The sequence below is a fragment of the Danio rerio genome, chromosome 10, assembly GCF_052040795.2.
Source record: "Danio rerio strain M-AB ecotype USA chromosome 10, GRCz13ab, whole genome shotgun sequence".
NCBI lineage: Eukaryota > Metazoa > Chordata > Actinopteri > Cypriniformes > Danionidae > Danio > Danio rerio.
Window position 1 is genome coordinate 35,387,633 of NC_141030.1, and position 17,418 is coordinate 35,405,050.

General features: G+C 36.9%; 2 protein-coding genes across 5 annotated transcripts in view; one reads left to right on the forward strand and one right to left on the reverse strand.

The window, feature by feature from the left end:
• The window catches only part of robo3 (roundabout, axon guidance receptor, homolog 3 (Drosophila)), a 494,668-nt gene that overhangs the window by 351,289 nt on the left and 125,961 nt on the right, over positions 1-17,418 (reverse strand). The window lies entirely within an intron of this gene.
• esama (endothelial cell adhesion molecule a) overlaps positions 1-17,418 on the forward strand; it is a 90,249-nt gene that overhangs the window by 1,353 nt on the left and 71,478 nt on the right. The window lies entirely within an intron of this gene.

Sequence of the window (17,418 nt, forward strand, 5' to 3'; positions counted from 1 at the left end):
TCTTCTTTCTTTTTTAAAATCTACTAATGCATCATTAAAATCCAAAGTTTTGCTTGGTTAACATTAATGTATTGTGAGTTACATTAACTTAGAATGAACCAACATATATATATATATATATATATATATATATATATATATATATATATATATATATATATATATATATATATATATATATTATGTATTAATTTATGTACTATTATAAATATGTAAAGTGCAATTTATATGTATTCCACTTATAATTATAGATGAGTCACATACCCTTATAAAGCACTGTTATCAAAACACCTCAGTACACCAGATACATTTCAGCCTGGGTGTGGCCTTATGCTTATAAGGAGTCCTTTGACAAAGTCCTTTTCTGGGCAGTAATGTCATTTTCCTTGAATTATTCTGAGTGTGAAGCATACAGTAAACAATTCATATTGTTTGAAACCAAGTGACGTAGTAAGATTCTAGCAGTTGTACAGTAAGTAACAGGATCTGACTTATGAGGCAACTGAGATTACGGATCTTTGTTTTCTCATGCATACATGCACACATACACACTCATTTCGCAGGTGCATCCTCTTCTCGGCAGTGCAAAATAATGTGAAATGGATGAACAGCAGGGTGTTTTCTTGACTATAGATTAGATATGAAAGAAATGACAACTTAATTGCTGTTTAAGGATACGAAGCAACTGAGAAATTGGAAATTGCAAATTGTGATTGGTCTGCAGGAAAAGGTTTAACAGAATGTGAAATTTGGAGCTGCAGGTTTCATGTTTGTAGTGCAAACTGAGGATTTACTAAGCCTGTTGGAATGAAATAGCGGAGGAAAATACCATCGCAGGTTTCTGCGTTAAGCCCAGGTGGTCGGGATAAAATTAGTTCAGAAGAACATCATAAGTTACTGTAATCCTGCATGGCTCTGCAAGCGTACACAAGTCAAAGCGTGGCTTTTGATAAAACCCTCTGTTGGTCTTTTGGCGACATGGTTTGAAGAAAGTAATTTCAGGCTGAAGTGTTTATGTGTCCTATCTTTATTTTTAGATGTAGAGGAGCAACTAATTATACTGCTGCTGTGAAATGTAAATGAAAATGTATTCGAGTACCTCAAATATCTGATTATCTCTGTTTAAGTCTGTTACACATGGAACAAATGTTCAGGATAAACTATTACAACACTGTAAAACAAACCATAGGGCTGGATGATATGACCCAAAAATGAGCACAAGAACATGTTTCATATCAGTTGATATAGATAATTATCACAATAAATTTCAATCTTTATTTATTGAGAGCAGAGATGTCCAAACTAGGGCCCGCGGGTCAAAGCTGGCCCATGATAACCTTTGATTTGGCCATGCCATCTGAGAATTGAGGGAGAATGTTTTAATTTAAACAGTGTAAATCAGTCATGGTTAAATGTACATGTACATGTTTAAATAAACACTGTCACCCGACAATGCAGAGAATTTGATGAGCTAATCAGGTCAAAGGCAGACTCTGCTTGACTAGTGTATTCAATATTGAACTCCACTGTGTTATAAATAGGATTGTTTATGTTTTTGTTGCAAAAAGTGATCATTTAAAAAGTTGGACTGTATTAGATAATACAGTTTAAAGTAATGTTTTTTTTATTTATTTTGAAATATTAGGAAATAAATAAGGAAACTAATTATAATAATACATTTTATTTAAAGGCGCCTTTCTAGCAACTGAAGGACACCGTACAATCAACAAGAATAATAAAACAACAAGAGAAATAATAAAATATACACAGCAATAGTGCAAATAAAATTAAGTATTAAAAGCCATCTTAGGGTGCTTTCACACCTACACTTTTGTTTCGGAACGTATCTCGTTTGCCCAGTTAGCGCGGTTCGTTTGGCATATGTGAACAGGGCAATCATGCTCTGTTCCGCGCCAAAGTAATCGCTCCGAGATCGCTTGAATGAGGTGGTCTCGGCTCGATTGAAACGAACCCTGGAGCGGTTCGATTGCAGTGAGAAAGCGATCCGATCCGAGCGCGGTTATATCACAGTGTTTTATGGATATGTAATAGGCTTACGGCTATATGAAGAGAGAATTATGAGTAGGGCGGGAAGTTTCGCGAGTCTCAGGATGCCCGCAAACGAGTGATGATCTCCCGGTAATCTCCCGTCTCCCTCCCGGTCCTCAAATAGGCATCGTCGCGCACCCTTCTCACCCCTCCCCAACGCGTCTCTCCTCAGACACGTCGGGCGCGCGCACCCTGTCAATCACCTCCAAACCAACACCTCTCCAGACAGCTTAGCGGGACGCTGCAAAATAAACCCTGACACTGACCAATGTAAGGAGAGTTTACTCGCACGTGACTTGTTTTAGCTCTTTTGGTCCGATTAGAAACTTTGCAGTGTGAAAGCGAACCGCTCCAAGAGCAAAGAGCAACAATGTAACAATTGTAATCTCTGTTTCGGAACAACTGAATCGATTCACAGGTGTGAAAGCACCCTTAAATAAGTGGGTTTTGAGTTTTGATTTGAACAGTGTAAGGGAGTCAATGTAACTACCCATGGCAACTTTAATGTAATGTAGTTTGGTATATTTACCTTCGGCCCACGGCTCTCAATGAGATTTGGTATTTGACCCTTCATACAAAAAAGTTTGGGCACCCCTGCTTTAGAGTTTAAATGCAAATTTTGACATTAAACTGATATTTATTGTGAAAACACAACAAGCATGTCAACAGGAAAAAAATGTTACAAATGTAAGGTACAATATAAATATTGTATGGAGTAAACATTTTAGCAGACTTTTTTCCTTTAAAAAATCTTAATAGAAAAAATAATTTCATGTTTTAATCAAATCACAAAACAGGCTTTGGCTAGTTGCAGATGGAAAATTATGTTCAGTAAAAAATATTTTAATTGATTTAAAGTGTTGCAATATTTTCACCTATAATATCATACAGTAGGTAATACCTCGGAATTATCTTGTTCATAATTATAAGAAAAAACACTAACCTGAATACTGAATAAGTCATTCATTCATTCATTCATTTATTTTCTTTTTTCGGCTTAGTCCTTTTATTAATCAGGGGTCTCTGCAGCAGAATGAACCGCCAATTTATCCAGCATATCTTTTAAGCAGCGGATGCTTTTCCTTGTGCAACCCATCACTGGGAAACATCCATACACTCTTATTCACACTCATACACTACGGTCAATTAAGCTTACCCAATTCAACTATACCGCATGTCTTTGGACATGTGGGGGAAACCAGAGCACCCGGAGGAAATCCACGCAAACATTGAGAGAACATGCAAACTCTAAACAGAAATGCCAACTGACCCAGCCAAGGCTCGAGCCAGTGACCTTATTGCTGTGAGGCATTCGTGCTACCCACTGCGCCACTGAATATAAATACAAATGCATGAATGCTAGCTTCATGCTAAAAGTACTACAGTAACTATGTTCCATTACTCCTTTTATATTAGTAATATGACTCAAATCATATTTAATTGCTACCACAACAATACCATTCACTACAGTAAATCTATGAATAGTTTTCTAACTGGAAACATTCATGCATACTGTTTGTCAGTGCTATTGAGAATGTCAGCTCTGTTTTTTTCACACTGAACTGAGCTAAACTGAACTGAACTGAACTTAAACACTAAAACCTGAACCACACTGTTCCAGTTACTGAACCACACGGTTCCAGTTACTATGACCATTTATGTGAAGCTGCTTTGACACAATCTACATTGTAAAAGCGCTATACAAATAAAGCTGAATTGAATTGAATTGAATTGTTTTATATGGCTTTGAACTAAATCATAAGATTTGTGTTTCGTTCTCTTAATTCAAGCAATTTAACACTTCTCATGCACATTAAACCAAATCTAAACCCATGCAAGTTTTATGGGGTGCAAAATATCAGCACTGTTTTATTTCAATATAAAGCATAAACATATATCAGACGTGCATTATTTTATCAATGGAAATTGGTCTCAGAAATGAGGATTTCACATTATATTGAACCTATCAAAACATATATCACATGGTTTGCTATATGCATATCGTAATTTAACTGTGTGTCAAGTGTTTTTCTGATGTTCAATTCATAAATTCAGCTTTATTTGTATAGCGCTTTTACAATGTAGATTGTATCAAAGCAGCTTCACATAAATGATCATAGTAACTGGAACAGTGTGGTTCAGGTTTTAGTGTTTAAGTTCAGTTCAGTTCAGTTTAGCTCAGTTCAGTGTGATTTAATTATTACTGAGAGTTCAAACACTGAAGAGCAAATTCATCGATGCGTAGCTCTACCAATCCTGAACCATGCGAGGCAGTGGCGACAGCGGAGAGGGAAAAAAAACTTCACCTGATGGGAGTGAAGAAAAAAAAAACCTTGAGAACCAGACTCAGTTGGGCACGACCATTTTAATTTCTCCGCTGGCCAAAAGTCTTGTGCAGAGCTTCATTCGCCGTGATTGAGGCTGGAAGATGGCCTCAGCGAAGACTCGTCTGATGTTGATGATTACAGGTTGATATACTGTATAACCGTGTAAACCAGAGTATACAGTACATAACTCTGTAAAACTGTATAAAAAGTGGAGCAAAGTGGTGGTTATACTAATTTATTTATTTTTAGTTTGTTTAAACTTATGTTAAAATGTCTGATTTGTTTTATGCAACAGTATAATATGGCTGTTCACTGTCCGAAGTTCCCTAAATAATATGAACTATATGTTGGTTATATCATTTGAAACCAATGTGAAAATATTGTATTGCATATCGAATATTGTTGCATTATTTAGCATTTTCTCACTTGGCCGTTCACTTTTAGAAGTTGCAGTTATACTTTTATTTTCCTTAAAATAATATGAAATATACACTCACCGGCCACTTTATTAGGTACACCTTACTAGTATTGGGTTGGACCCCTTTTTGCCTTCAGAACTGCCGTAATCCTTCGTGCCATAGATTCATGACTCATTGTCATGTTCAGGAAACCAGTCTGAGATGATTGTAGATTGTTTCCTGTTCTCAGCTGACAGAAGTGGCTCCTGGTGTGGTCTTCTGTTGCTGTAGCCCATCTGCCTCAAGGTTGAACGCGTTGTGCGTTCAGAGATACTCTTCTGCATTCTTCGTTTGTAACAAGTGGTTATTTGAGTTACTGTTGCCTTTTTTTCAGCTTGAATTAGTCTGGCCATTCCCTAGAAATGGTTGTGCGTGAAAATCCCAGTAGATCAGCAGTTTCTGAAATACTCAGACCAGGCCGTCTGGCACCAGCAACCTGTTCAAAGTCACTTAAATCACCCTCCTTCTCCATTCTGATGCTCGGATTGAACTGCAGCAGCTCATCTTGACCATGTCTACATGTCTAAATGCATTGAGTTGCTGCTGTGTGATTGGCTAATTAGAAATTTGTGTTAAGCAGTTGGACAGGTATACCTTGTAAAGTGTTTGTTGTTTCTTTGAAACCGGTATTACAATATTGTATCACTTATTGAATACTGCATTATTTAGCATTCTATCACAAATCAAATTTTTCTTTAATATCGCACAGCCAGAATCACAGTAATTACTATTATAATTTTAGCACCCAGCCCTAACTATACATTTCAGAAATATCATACTTTTTTAATATCAGAAATTGCTTTCATGTAAGAAATCTTTGTGTCTTAAGTGTCCAAACACTTTTTGGGGTCATTGCAGTAGGAGTTGGAGATTTTCCATTCCTGCCATGTTGGTTGGGGTTTGAGATATGGGGTGTGTTGTGTATCAGGATGTCCCATATACGGAAGCAAGAGGAGTCCCTCTCTTAGTGCTGCGTCCCAAGAGGAACATGCTCAGTGCGGTCTGGGGTCATGAGAAAACTAGTGGGCGACTTTCCCAACTCTCTTCCTGGCCTGTTGACATTCTTGGAAACACACACACACACATACATACACACATATAAGCGTAATGGCATCATAATCCATTTTTAAGAACACATGCCTTATCCGCTTGATGAGGTTTTTAAATCACATAGCTTGTACAGTAATGATGTATATGTAGCCGATTTGTTATTGCTCTGAGAAATATTTATAGATGTTGTTTGTTTTTACACACACACAACACCAATTGTCTTTTGACTTTCTATTGTGTCTTTGTGTTGACAAATTTTCCATGCATTATGAGCTAAGAATAAACATTACACAGTTATACACATAAATCCATCGAGTTTAGACCCACTGACCTAAATAGAACATTCAAGTCTTCAAAAGCCGGAAGTTGTGATTGTTTTTTTTTTCTTATTTGTGGTGAATGCCAAAATAAATCTGCTTCTCAAACGTGGAACTTTTTTTTTATTATTGGGAATTGATTGAATGATTGTTGTTTGCTATTGGTCGATCTCATATGAGTGACAGGTTGCCCTGCCCTGCCCTGCCCTTGCACCAATAAACACATCATCAATAGGCCTGTCATGATCGATTTTTGTGTTACAAGATATAGCAGCAAAATGTAATGCGATAAACTATATTATTCTTATTTTAAGACCATTTTGACACTATAATAGCATCATAATACAAGTACACTCTTCCAAAGAACACATAATATTTTATTCTTAAGAATATTTAATTATAGTCATTTTAACAATTTAATAATTAGGTATTATAGGCTCGCTTACTGTTTTTAGCACACTATAGAGTATGGAAGTATGCGATTTCGGATGCAGCCTACATGTTTGGATTGTTTCCTTTGTCTGTCAGACCCAATACAGATCTTTCATTATCTGCCAATGAGCTGATGATCTGAGTCAGGTGTGTTTGGTTAAATGTGCGGAGCTGGCGGTCCTCCGGGAATGTGGTTGAGAAACACTGAGGAAACATTTTCAACCACATGTTGACAGTTTTCCACTTAATAAATAAATAATAAATAACTTTTTTTAATTATTTGAAACATCATGTATTAATATTTCAGTAATTTTTTTATTTTTATTTTTATTGTTATTTTATTGGACAATGATCATTCTGAATCCTGGCTCAGCTCCAAACACAAGTGTGTGTCTATTCTTTTTTTCCATTCGATTTAACTCGACGTGGTGTAGTGGCAGGTTGTCTCACCGATGTGTCAGTTTAGTATATACTGAGCTCATGCAGGCTGACGGTGTGCGGACGCTTTTTTTCTGCCCTCTGTCTGATCTAACAGGAAACTGTGTAACAATTCATGATTAGAGACACCAAGGTCAGACGCTGAGACTCCTTCCTGTCAGCCTGCAAAGGCATGTACAGATCCTCACACAAACCAAAAATAATTGTGGGTTCATCAAGCAGCATGCATTTCAGGCGTTTTTATTAGCCAACAACATAAAGTTCAGGTTAACCAAGCAATGTGCATTTAAATTAAGGCAAATTGCAATTTTAGGGGCATCTTTGCATCATTTCCTAATTTGCATAATTCCTGCATAAATCTATGAAAACAGTGCATGGAAATGAATGTCAACGAGTGCATTTCATTCTTAGTAGGTTTCCATTGTGACTTTCATATTGTGATATAAAAGCAATTTCAAAATCATATTCATATTACATTCCAATCATGTTCATGCTGATTCACCTTATCTTTACTCCTCTTTTTTGATTGTTATTTATTTATTTTTTGATAATGGAGCATCAAACTAGTGACATGAAACTAAATGAATCCTGAAAATCCAGTTAATGCAACTCAGGAAAACAGTAATCTTGGTGAGCTTCTGTAAGGGAAGTGACAGAGTAATTACCAGTGCTGAAATCCAGTGTAATCTCATATGGCTGGTCAGGAATCATCCAATCCTGAAATGCAGTGACAGCAACTTACTGTCTGTCTGTCTCTGAAAATGTGTTGTGAAAAATGTGTATTCGATGGCGACCTATTATACCACTTTTTAACAGATATGTCCCATGCATAACCAGAATGTGTCTATGAAGGTTCAAAAATACAGCACAGCAATAAACACAGATTAAATAAAGGAACTGATTTTATTAACAGAGATCATTTATTACACTGTGCTTAGGACTGGGCTGATAAACGATATTATATTAATGATAATAACAATGATAAGCTCTGGACTTTTTTACTCTATATCAGTGGTCACCAAACTTGTTCCTGGAGGGCCGGCGTCCTCAAGAGTTTAGCTCCAACCCTAATCAAACACACCTGAACAAGCTAATCAAGCTCTTACTAGGTATACTTGAAACACTCAGGGAGGTGTGTTGAAGCAAGTCGGAGCTAATCCCTGCAGGGACACCGGCCCTCCTGGACTGAGATTGGTGACCTCTACTCTATATTGTTCTAAGATTCAATCACACAGCAGAAATGTGCAACAATGGGAATCTAAAAGTGTTAATTTATCAACCGACAATATGTTATGCTATTTAATGAACCCTCTAATTTTTGTGGCTTCAGTGATTGTTGGGAGACTCTTTTAAATCTGGAAGTATTAACAACTTATATCGAAATATACATCGCTATTGTTCAATATGGAAAATAATTATCGAGACTGCTTTTTTGCCACATCGCCCAGCCCTAACCGTACTGTAGATCGCACTCTGTATGTTTATCTCTCTATATGCAAATGAGCTGCTTCTCCCAGCTTTACATCCCATGTTTTGGATACTATTAAAACATCAGTTTAATCTTATCTGTCATGCTCATGTTATACTGCAGTTCTTATTTTTCTAAAAGTGTGTTATCAGCATCCATTTTCAAGTCTTGTCAGTTTAAACTCACATGATGCATGTCTTTTGAATATTAAACTAACATTTTCATTTCCTAATTGTGCGTAAACTGTGAAATACACATATTTTTGTAAATAATAATATGTTTATTACACAAAGTTCACAAACATGGTCAGTTAAATATGTGAATGTGGAGGGAGGTCAATCCAGCATCTCCCTGCGCTGGTTGTGGAAATTCAGAATTAACCCAAAACAAACCATTACGATTTGTTAATTAAAATTTTGACAAGTGGTTCGACCGGTGTACTAAGAGCTGTGGAAATGAAATACAATAAATCAAAAACAAATGTGAATGTAAAAAGCTGGGAGAGGCTGATTTTTCATTTGTTGTTCTGATCAACTGTCATTTTCTGAAAAGTAAAATGTTCTACATGATGATAAATTTAATCAACATAGGCTCATTCTGAAAACCTAGACTATTATACATTTCTGGAAATCACAAATTATCAACCCAGGCTCATTCTGAAAACGTAGTCCCGGGGACGTTTCTGGAGACCGCGAAATACGTCCCGGGGAGGTACGTGTGACTGCATTTAATTTTTTTTAAGCGATCCCTTTCGCGCTTGCCGGCTGACCGCTTACCTCCGTGTGGAGGGCTTTCCAGCTGCAGTCAGTTTGTCCGGTCAGCTCATCATGTGCGTCGGCGGACTTCAGATGCAGAGAGGAGGAGTTGACAAAGGCGTCCGGGTTTGAGTCTGGGGAAGAGCGGTTCCAGAAACCAGGTAAGACAAAAACAAAATCCAAAAAATAAAGCGAACAAGTTCATAACAGGGTGAGAACAAGGTGAAATCCGAAAAACAGTCGAAGGTTTTTCTTTTTCTAGACGGCTTTTCTAAATTGTTGCTTGGGTTTAGGGAAGTGAGCGGGCGAGCGGGTCAATCGGTAATACTGGTTGGGTTCAGGGAAGGAGGAGGGTGGGTCAGCCGATTGGCCGGTTGCACAGTCAATTATTCGGTCGGTCAGACAGCGGCCTCTGGTGGGTTGACGCGAGAACAGCACTCGCGAGGGACGCTCGAGATATGAAAAAGTGCGCACAGCTGCCTTTTGCGGATTCGCGAAAACAAAAAGTACACAAATACTCCCGGGACGTATTTCGCGGTCTCCAGAAACGTCTGCGGGACTACGTTTTCAGAATGAGCCTGGGTTGCAAATTATGTAGCCAGAAGTACGTATGGCTGCATTTAGTCTTTAAAGTTGCTGTATGAACGGTTTTGACTCGTCCAAAGCGTAAAAGTAGCATAATATGTGTGTAGATATTTAAGAAACATGCCAAGTAAACATTCTTGTTTATCTGAAAAATAATGCTGAAGTCAGATATTCTGCTTTGAAAATGTCTGTTACTGTTTTGTTTCTTTTAACCCGCCCAATGCCAGTTTAGACAATTCTATTTTAGCCCCCCAAGTTGCCTTGATGGAAAACTCTGTATTTCATTTACATATTCATTCAGAAAGGATCTCCGTGACCAAATTGCGACCTTCGATGGACAGTAGCAGACTTCAAAATCAGATTCAGAGTTCCACATGAGTTTATTTATTAGCAAATAATATAAATATTACGAATGTAAACATTAGGTAAGCAGGTTACATTGTAACCTCGTGTCCTAACAACACGCTACATGCTGAGATTTGCAGTGACTAACGATTTGGATGTTTGCACCCGATAAAATATGACAGAAATGTAAATGCAGCCATTTAGAAGCACAGAATATGCATTCACTCATGAAATGGTTTATAATCTAATTCAGTGGTTCTCAAACTTTTTTCATCAAGTACCACCTCAGAAAAAAACTGTCTCTCCATGTGCCACCATAATGAACAGTATTGAAATACAGTAGTGTAGTAGGCCAAATTAAGCAGCTACAGCTCTGCACAGTTCAAAAACAGGCAGATTAATTCCTATATTCAAGAATATTTATTATTGGCAGCCACTTTAAACATTTAAAATAGTTTGAAAATTACAACGTACTGTGCTTACAGGTAAAAAGCAAACTAAATTAAATGTAAACGTTTTAATTAAAATGTGCTTTTAAAAGTTAAATTAAAATAATAGACTACTGTTCTTAAAAAGTAAAAAAAAAAAAACTAAAACTCCTGGACTTAAATGTAAAGTCGTAGCTTGGAAATGTTGCTTGGACCAAATAAATATAGTTATCATATTCATATATATATATATATATATATATATATATATATATATATATATATATATATATATATATATATATATATATATATATATATATATATAATTTGTGATACATTTTTTGCATGTATATATATGACATATTTTCCTTCGCGTACCACTAGAAGGAAGCCCGCATACCAGTAGTGGTACACGTACCACAGTTTGAGAACCATTGATCTAAATAATGCACATTAAACCTCTAACATTTTTAAATGTACATGCTGAATATTTGTTGGTTTTGAGTTTTAAAGTTAAATTTCAAATGGTTTGTTTTATTTTCAAGATCTGAGGTGAACTGCTGCTGCTTTCAGTGTATGGCCGTTTCTAATACATCGATTCAAGGTGTTGTATTTTTGCAATAATGCAGAAAAGTTAATGTATTATTACATCAATTATTTATTGGCCTATTTATCAGCTGTCTAATGAATCTAATGAATCTCCAAATCTTCCAATGAAGAATGAATCTAATGAAAATCTAATGAATTTTAGTAACGGTACTGCTCTCAAAAAATTAAATGTGTTGCTTGTTCAAACTACTTATTTAAAATGAGCTGAAACAACACAATTCTTGAGAGTTTTTATGGGACAACTTAATTGTTTTATGTTCGGTGCTCTTAAACTTGTAAAAATAATAAATTAACTTAATTCCTTTATGTTGTTTCAACAAAAATGTGGAACCCAGCATTTTTTACAGTGTGGTTAAATATTTTATATTGGTGCTTCTCTAGCAAAAATACCCAATGGATAAAATATTCCTGTAGTTTTTTCAATAGTAAATGCTTTTATAATTGCCATATTTGTTTAGACTGTGCTTTGGACAGTCATGTTTTGCTTATTTTCAGCTTTCAGTCACTGATCAACAGTTTCTTCAGGCACAACCGGTGGCCTTTGGGTCACTGTGATGTATAAAGCATCCCTGCTCCTGAAAACCACCTCGTTCTTCAAAGAAATGCCCAGAGACACACATACATGAAGGAGAAAAAAATATGTGGATAGTTATGGAGAGAGAGAGAGAATGAAGAGAAGGAATCAGAAATGAGCTGTCACTGAGGTTATGCCCACCTGTCATCCCCAGCAGCTATTAGGCGACAGAAAACTTTACTGCTCATCAGCACTATTTCAGCTCCTGCGGCCTGCTTCAGCCTCAAAACCTCATTACTGTACAGAAAAAATACACCCTGCAACCTTCAAGAGCAGCCATCTTCACATATAATTACACACCCGCACTTCAGACTTGAACTGAAGGGTCCTGAACCTGTGTTTACATTCTGGTGACTATAACAATAATTTTGGCGCGGCTCTCATTATAAGCTGTAATTATAGACTCTCAGAGGGAGTGTTGGGATCATTGGCGCACACCAGTGTTTTGGAGCTCCAAGACTTCATTATGCTTGGAGGTAAAGACCCTCTGTCTCGCTGGTTTTATCCTCCCATCGGGCTTTTACAAAAAAAGACTGCCATTTCACAACATCAACTGTATGAATGAACACTGATTTAATTTGTGTGTTGTTCTTGTTATTCTCTTCAATTTCCATTCGTTTCCCATTTTACTCTAATTTAATCAAGGGTGTCAGGAGGATGACAAATTTCGTTAAGTCCAAATCTGATTTTCGGGAAAATCCAAAGCAAACATGAGTTTTGACCACTGACTGAATGGCTTTTGGCTGGTAATTGAGGGATTGATTTAGGGGCCCAAGCCTGAGGCACTGACCTCTTGTTTCATGCGCTTTCATTAGCAGAATTAAGGGGTTAAATGCTCCAAAATGAGCTTACTATGTTTAGATTTAAACCCTATTGTTTGGCAGTCACTGATCTTGAGCCAAGTCTGAGCAAACCCTGAGGAAGATGATGAGAAAGTATGGCTTTGCTGTGTGGCAACAGTCATGAATCTTATTGAAACACAGAGTTTTTCATTATTGCTTGCCTGAAATCTTATGAGTTTAGAGTATTGTAATTTGAGTATTTAGGATTGTGATTAAAATTCTGGCTGTCGCTGGTCAATCCCTCATTGACGTTTGTAGAGTGTGTTTCTTTCCTCATTAGTGGCTGATCATTACTGTCATTGATTTCTCACTTTAACCCCTTTAGTCATTAAGGTGGATCCTCTTGGGCTCATAATGGAGTTATTTTTAACTCCCGTTTGTAGAAGTTGGAAAAGGTTGTCAGTTTTTGTTGTGTATTTTCTCGGGTTGTGCTAATTTGTTCATTTAGAAATTATTAGAAATAATAAGTAATAATATAAACTGTTAAGTTAGAAATTATTGAGAAATAATTACTGATTTTGATTAATATAATTTCTATGAATAAACTTTTTTACTTTTTACTTTAGATTATTTAAATATTTATTCATTTATTAGTATTTTATAGCAATTATATTTATTATTTGTATATTATACTACAGCAGTAAAATTATAATAATTATGTATTAGTTAGAGAATGTATTACTGTATAACCTATCATGGTTCTATTCAGTTAGATTATGGGCTTAGGTGCTTTACGGTTTAGCATAGGTCACATGGGATATGAAAATGTATGTATATATACAAGGTGCTGTTGACTTGCTGTTGACTTGAAATTTTCACCAGATGTTGAAAACAACCATAGAAATCCATACATGCAAAGAAAACTATGTTAATTAGTATACAAATGCAGTTATGTGTAATAAAATAAATTACACAGGAGTATTGAACACATGAAGAAAGGAAGGTGTAGAAAGGCAGTGAAAGCCCAGAGAGCAGCTGAAATCTCTCAGTAGTTTTTCAGCAACCCTCTGCCCTTCGTCATTGTAAATTAAAATCAGCTGCTTCAGTCCAGCATCTACATTAGCAGGAGGATGAAGATGAAACCAGGGTGGACATTTCAGCAAGATAATGATCTAAAATACAGCCAAGGAAACTCTCTTTCAGAGAAAGCAAGCTGTAGAATGGCCCAGCTAATCACCTGACTTGAATCCAATAGAAAGTATAAAATAAATATCACATTTGATAGACGAGACAAAATAATCCCAATATTCACTTATTCATTGATTTTTTATTTGGCTTAATGCCTTATTTATCAGGGGTCCCACAGTGGAATGAACCACTTACTATTCCGGCATATGCTTTATTTTATCATTTGATTGGTAATCACCAAAAGCGCTCTATTTTGTTGTAGAAACCACTAAGCTGCCTCAGAAGTCTGTCAGAAATCAGTTTCATCAAGTGTTTTTATGCTAAAACACTGTCAGTGACTGATCAGCTACTTAAGCTTCTCATGCTGACTGCCTTTATCCTGATTAAAATCAAAGTTCTGGTGTTGTCACATCAAGTTGCTTGCCATATACAGTATATTAGGTTTTGCAGCATCTACATAGAAAGCAAACCACAAAATATTATTGTATTATTATATTTGTAAGGTTTGTGTGCATGTTTTATACGTATTAAAAAGGGGGAAATAAATCATTGTATGAATAGCTGTTCTCAATTCCAAGAATGCAGAGAATGGACTTGCGTTCTTGTGGAGAGTGGTCTTGCCAAGTTAACTGCGAGAACAGAATGCATCCTGGGAGAAATGAGATGTTGCATTCTTCCCTGGTTCTTTCTGATGGTCACGTGAACTTAACGCGTTTTTAATGGAAAATTATTTAAATATTACGGCGTTCATACGTCGATTTATTGTTTTTCCCCTTTTCACAATATACACTATGCATAAATCCCTTTACAAATATACGTTGCACAATACAAATAAAAGTAATTTTTATATGAATTTCAGCAAATAAACACCTTTAATGTGTTTTTGCCTTTATTAAGATTGTCATCGTGATGTTTACTTTCACCGTATCATTTAGAAAAACTCCTGAGACAAATAAGTTATATCTCTGAACTTTAATAATAAATCTATATAAAATGCTGTGCTTCTTACCTCTTTTATTCAGCCGCAATGACTTCTGAGACTTCTCGAGCGAGTTTTGTACTCAAGTCTGCATCGATGCGTCCTGGATACCAAGAACACATCTGGGAACTTTCACACATCCTCCGTTCTTGTGATCCTGAGTTTTGGAACTGAACTTTGGCAGTTGATGATGACATTACACAAGAACACGAGGACGCAAGATCGCTAAAGAATGCATCTTGAAAAACAGCCTCTGTATGTCTTCCTTACTTAACACCTGATTCAGATTATCAGCTCGTTAACAGAGAAATCCAATTGGGAACTTTTGATCTATTGACCTTATTCTAAAATCCGGAAGTGCGCCTGTTTTCGCGATTGTCTTAGAACTTCCGATTCTATGGGAGAAATGACTAGGCAAAATAAACGGCAAAAAACGGTCTAACTACTTGCTCTACAAACAAATGTTTGCATGACTATACAGACCAAGTATATAACAAGGAAATATCAGTTTGCAACATCAAACAGCAAAATGAGCAGTTTTTATTGTCTAAAGATGAATGGAAGTGAATAAGACCGGAAGTATCGTGCCAAAAAGATTCAAATGGCTGCGCCCGCTCATCGACGAAGAATAAGGTGAATAGCAAGGGTGTCCAAACTCAGTCCTGGAGGGTCGGTATCCTGCATAGTTAGCTCTTTTAGGTTAACTTCCTTCGACACACCTGCTTGGAAGTTTCTAGTATACCTAAGAGCTTGATTAGCTGGTTCAGGTGTGTCTAATTGGGGTCGGAACTTAACTCTGCAGTTCACCAGCCTTCCAAGACCAAGACTGCATCCGAAACCGCCTACAACTCAGCAGGTACTGCATTTGAATTTAAACATAGTACTCGACCGATAGAAAAGCACGTTCTATACAGTATGAATGTGAGCAGTATGAATGGAATTCGGACATACTACATCTGCCATTTTGTCATGGTCATGTGACCTACTGTACCTGCGTCAGTTGCGTCGCTTCACTCCCAATCATGAATTCTCTCGCAGGACATCGTGGGATAGCCCAGCATGCATACGATGCACACTTTAGAATCTCGCCGGAAATAGTAAGTCATCTGAGTGCTTCTGGCATACTGATTTTCGAATTCTATGAATTTGGGCATACTACTTAATTCGCATACTGATTTTAGGGTACTTTATATTATGGAAGTATGCGGTTTCGGACACAGCCCAAGCTTGGAGACTCCTGATCTTGCGAATTTACAGGTGATATTTGTTTAGCGCTCACTTTTGCCACAGAGGAGGGTAAAGCAGAGTTCTCAAATTTTGTGCATTTTATTCCATGCAGCTTTACCTTCACCGCAAGACATAAAGCAGATATTAGTGTCCCCTGCTTTCATTTCTTCAAATCTAAGCATATAGTCTATTTCTATGATAATATATGATAATTTTATCCTCCTAAGAAAGCCCAGGGGTGAAGCTGCTGCTGCGCTCTCTGCGGTATATATATCGAGCCAATATCTCACACGCTCATGCTTCAATCAGCTACATCAAGCATGCAGGTTGGAAATACAGTAAGGCATTGCGACATGAGATAAACCTGTGGCCCAATATCTATCTGGATATCTCGAATATCTTAAATCCCAGAATGCACTGCTTATTACCCAGAGTTTTACAGTCTGTGAATTGCAACACGCCTAAGGCCATCAATACCTCATCCAATCCAAATCCCTTCCAGTTAAACCCGTGTTTTCGATTGTCAGCCATCCTCGGCTTTTCATCAAATACACTTTTTATTTCCCCGTTATGTTACAGCGTGTTCCTCTGAGCTCAACCACAGATCATTTTCTCAATGTTCTGCCACCGCAATCTCTGGAGTAACATTTTTTCCCCCTTAATTTATACAGGCAGCACTCCACGCATCCCAGTTCGCTCTTGACATTTGTGGAAACACTTATGAAAATAATAGCCCAGGGTCCCCCAACAGAGCGTCGCTTTTCAAAAACACATTAAAACGAATGGGAGAGATGTCCCGTTCTCACCCCGTGCCCAGTCCATTACTGCCAGTCGCTGTCATTAGCCATTCATTCCCACTCAGCACTCAGAAATAATCAGTAGGGGAGGCGCACCAGGGAGTTCATCTTCTCTTCGTCAGTGTAAAAATAGCCAGAGCTGTCAGGAGCGGGCCCTGCTTTTTTCCCCCTCTTCTACTATCGATAATTCAGACTCCTAATTACTGAGTGATACATAATTGAGCACTTGATGAAAACCTGTGAATGTTCTTTTAAACTGTTCCACCTTTAACCTGCTGCCTCTCGCTGTAGTGCAGACTTGGGAGAGGTGCTGAATACTAATGAGATTTGGGATCATAGGAAATTGAGCATTTTTGTTGGAGATTTATGGAACAAAAATGTCTTAAAACACATTATGTTACGGTATCAGTATATTCATTTTGCTAATTAATATTCTGATGTTTTCACTTAAAATGTATTTTATTTAAAGTCATTAATTAATATAATTTTTCATTATTGATAATTATAATTTCTTAGTATTTTATTAAGTATTTGAAATGATTGTAATTATTTTTATTAGTCATCTTCTGTTTATATCATGCTTCTATGCTTGTATTTTATAGATATA